The 4443-nt window shown below is 43.1% G+C and overlaps 1 non-coding gene across 1 annotated transcript; it reads right to left on the bottom strand.

Annotated features, from left to right (window-relative positions):
• Nucleotides 1–1731: 1731 nt before the first annotated feature.
• Nucleotides 1732–1804, bottom strand: TRNAG-UCC. Its single transcript has one exon. It is a non-coding gene; the product is annotated as a tRNA-Gly (tRNA).
• Nucleotides 1805–4443: the final 2639 nt, after the last annotated feature.

Here is a 4443-nt window from a genome sequence, read left to right as displayed (position 1 = left end):
CAGTGGGAGGGTGAGAGGGAGAGGGCATCCAGGCAAGGGGAGAAAATGCAGAAGGACAGAAGGAAAAGCATCTTTGGGGAATGTCATACATAGAGTCCTGTGTGGCTAATCTAGAAGGTATATTTGAAGCCGGTAGTGGAGAGATTAAGGAGGCAGGTTGGGAACAGGAATCACTGAATTCTGAGAAGTGATTATGTCTGAAGTGGGCACTTGTATTACTGTTTTGCAAAGAAGATGGATCAGAGGAGACAGTGACTAGGGTGAGCGAGGTGACAGATTGATACTGAGAATGAACCTCAGAGAACATGGAGACGTGTGCGTGCTAAGTCACTTCAGTCATACCTGACTCTTTGCAACCCTAAGGACTGTAGCCTGCCTGGCTCCTCTTTCCATGGGATTCTCCAGGCAAGAATACTGGAGTAGGTTGCTATGCCTTCCTCCAGGGGATCTTCCCAACCCCGGTCTCCCACACTGCAGGTGGATTCTTTACCAGCTAAGCCACAAGGGAAGCCCCACATGTAGATAACTGGCCTTCAAACATTCTGACCATGAAACCCTTTGTGCAAATGAGATCTCACTCAACAATGTAAACAAAATGGATGAAAGTTAAAGCTCTTCTGACTGGAGCGACTGGGAGGAGGGCACTCAGTTTCTCCCTCCCTCTCATCCCCTTCTTTCTCTCCAAGTGGACTGTGAAGGGGCTTCTTGCTTAAAAATCTGTGATTAACAAGGATCAGAACCAATAACCAAATCCTGCCTGCCTCTTGTTTTTGAAAATAAAGCCCTGCTGGAACACAGCCATGCCTGTTGGGTTACGTGTTGTCCATGGCTGCTTCCATGCTGCAGTGACAGAGTTGAGTAACTGGGACAGAGACTATCTGGCATGGCACAGAAAAGGTTTGCCGACTCCTCATCTAGAGCCTTGATACCTCATCTATGTTCCTTAGACCAGCTGCGTAGGCCTGCACACACTGTCCCACATATGCAGGGAGCTCGGGTGGGGAAGGCTGACTCAGAAGTCATTCCTGTGGAGGGAATAATCGGAGTTTGTGTGATATGGCTGGGGTCTAAGGGAGAAAGACCATAAGGAAAAGAAAGGAGGATCTGAGAAAACTTTTAAGGAATACCAAGATTCAGGGAGCAGGCCAAGTCAAGAGAAATCACTGATGAAAAGCCTGAAATATTCTGTGCTGTGCTGTCACTCAGCACAGCTTAGTCGCTCAGTCGTGTCCGACTCTTTGTGACCCCATGGACAATAGCCCACCAGGCTCCTCTGTCCATGGGGATTCTCCAGGCAAGAAAAATGAAGTGGGTTGCCATGCCTCCCCTCCAGGGGCATCTTCCCAACCCAGGGATCAAACCCAGGTCTCCAGCATTGCAGGTGGATTCTTTACCATCTGAGCCACCAGGGAAGCCCCTGAAGTATTCTACTCTCCTTCAAATACCTTAAAAAGTTCACATCTTAGCAATCCAGGATATATATTGTCTTGCTTCTCACTGTACACAGTGTCCCTATAGAAATCCCTCTTTGCCTTTTTGCAAGCAGTGTTTGAGGCCATTACTATTTATTCTTAAAATGCAGACTCCTCTCTTAGAAGAAATGTATATGATGTGTTTATCAGGTGTCTGGAAGCATATGGTCAATTCCTTCTCTCATTAAAAGGCATATCTTACTTTTTTGAGGGGGGAGGGTAGGCAGGCTGCATGTTTTACAGGGTTGCAGGATCCCAGTTTCCCAACCAGGAATTGAACCTGGGCCCCCAGCAGTGGAAGCGCAGAGTCCTAACCACTGGACCACCAGGAAGTCTCCGTATCCTACTTTTTTACTTGACATACATGACAGGAAATCTTCCATCCAACTCAAGGAATGACCACACTTTTACAATCCCAGTTTTTATATGCCTATCTGCAGACAATCTCTTTCTTTTTTCCTTCAGGGTCTGTGCATGACAGACAGAAAGAGCTCAGAGCGAACTGGAAATCCAGAGTTGCCTGTGTTACTGGTTTATAAGAAATCATTTTGTCCGAGTGCACCTCTGGAATTGCTTTTTGGACTCATTTTACCTCTTGATTGAGAGATTTTTTTTTTTGAAGAGTCAAGATGATGAACTGAAATAAGAGCTGGTCTTTTGGTGGGACCAATTTTCTAAGATTAAAAATAAATATGTATTTTATTTTGTATATCTTCATTTGTTTTTGACTCTATATATTTTGGAAAAGGCCTAGGAAGATCTACTTTTAACAATTGTTGCTTTAAGATACGCATTCTGATTCCTAAGTTCTTCCTCAAAGCAATTTTCTAACATGTTTTACTAAATGCTTCTTGCTTCTTTCTCTATCACTGAATCACTGCCCAAATGTTAAACATTCCAAAGGTAAAGCATTAACAAATAGTCTTCAAGATGATGTTATTATCAGTGTTATTCTAATGTCTCACAAGAATAGCTTTTTTAACAAATATATACATATATAAATATATCACTATCTCCTGGAGTTCACTCAAACTCAAGTCCATTGAGTTGGTGATGCCATCCAACCATCTCACCCGCTGCCTCCCCTTCTCCTCCTGCTCTCAATCTTTCCCAACATCGGGGTCTTTTCCAATGAGTCAGCTCTTCACCAGAGTATTGGAGCCTCAGCTTCAGCATCAGTCCTTCCAATGAATATTCAGGGTTGATTTCCATTAAGACTGACTGGTTTGAGCTCCATGCTGTCCAAGGAACTCTCAAGAGTCTTCTCCAGCACAATAATTTGGCAACCTGATTGGAAGAGCCAACTCACTGGAAAAGACCCTGATGCTGAGAAAGACTGAAGGCAGGAGGAGAAGGGGGCAACAGAGGATGAAATGGCTGCATGGCATCACAGACTCAATTGAAATGAGTTTGAGCAAACTTCAGGAAATGGTGATGGACAGGGAAGCCTAGTGTGCTGCAGTCCTTGGGGTCACAAAGAGTCAGACACAACTGAGCAACTGAGCAACAACAAATTGAGAAAAAAGAACTTTTAGGTAAACTCTTTCTTACAGAAATAAGTTAGTTTCTCCAGTTTTTGGTAACTGAAATTAAATGAAGTCAAATGAAGAGAATTCATTGACTATCTGGGTGATTTCAAATAGGATAAAATACTGGAACTTTAATTGCTGGATGGATGTAAGTTAACCTACCCTTGCCTTCTTAGGAGAGGAAGGCTAAAGCATAAGTTTCCAATCAGCAAATGCACAATTACTTGCTTCTTAGTTTTTACCAGAGATTAAGGTTTTTAAGGTTTAAAGTTATAATCAGTCATAACTCTAGTTATTGTAACCAAGTTTCTTTATTGACTACATTGTAATCAGGTGCTTAACCATGACTTTTTAAGTCTTTTGTCATTTATAGGCAATTTTTGTTGTACTCTGATGCTTTTGCAAAAGTGCTTCATCTTCAAGAAGATTAGCAGGAATAACCTTTGGACAGTGACAGGTCCCTGATAAATTTCAGATTATACTGCTGAACAGGGTAAAAAATAAAGGAATCCTAATAGAAAACCGTTGGAGAAGGCAATGGCACCCCACTCCAGCACTCTTGCCTGGAGAATCCCGTGGACGGAGGAGCCTGGTGGGCTGCAGTCCATGGGGTTGCTAAGAGTCGGACACGACTGAAGTGACTTAGCAGCAGCAGCAGCAATGGAAAACCGTTGGGGATAGGGATGGGGAAACAATGGAAACAGTGAGAGACTTTATTTTTTGGAGCTCCAAAATCACTGCAGATGGTGACGGCAGCCATGAAATTAAAAGATGTTTGCTTCTTGGAAGAAAAGCTATGACCAACTTAGACAGCCTGTTAGAAAGCAGAGACATTACTTTGCCAATAAAGGTCCATCTAGTCACAGCTATGGTTTTTCCAGTAGTCATGTATGGATGTGAGAGTTGGACTATAAAGAAAGCTGAGTGACAGAGAATTGATGCTTTTGAATTGTGGTGTTGGAGAAGACTCTTGAGAGTCCCTTGGACTGCGAGGAGATCAAACTAGTCAATCCTAAAGGAAATCAGTCCTGAATATTCATTGGAAGGACTGATGCTGAAGCTGAAACTCCAATACTTTGGCCACCTGATGCAAAGAACTGACTCATTGGAAAAGACCTTGATGCTGAGAAAGATTGAAGGCAGGAGGAGAAGGGGACGACAGAAGATGATATGGTTGGATGGCATCACTGACTCAATGGACATAAGTTTGAGCAAGCTCCAGGAGTTGTTGATGGACAGGGAAGCCTGGCGTGCTGCAGTCCATGGGGCCACAAAGAGTTGGACACAACTGAGCAACTGAACTGAACTGAACTAAACAGAAAACCTGATGGTTTCATAAAAAGATAACCTGATGGTTTCATAAAAAGGTAACAGAAGGATTGGCTACTGAGTGAACTGGTGAATATAGTTATAATTGGCATGGGTTTTGTCTGGAATATTAC

Source organism: Bubalus bubalis, chromosome 3 (assembly GCF_019923935.1).
Source record: "Bubalus bubalis isolate 160015118507 breed Murrah chromosome 3, NDDB_SH_1, whole genome shotgun sequence".
Classification (NCBI taxonomy): Eukaryota; Metazoa; Chordata; class Mammalia; order Artiodactyla; family Bovidae; genus Bubalus; species Bubalus bubalis.
Note: the sequence above shows the minus strand (reverse complement) of the source record. Positions and strands in the feature narration are given on the sequence as shown.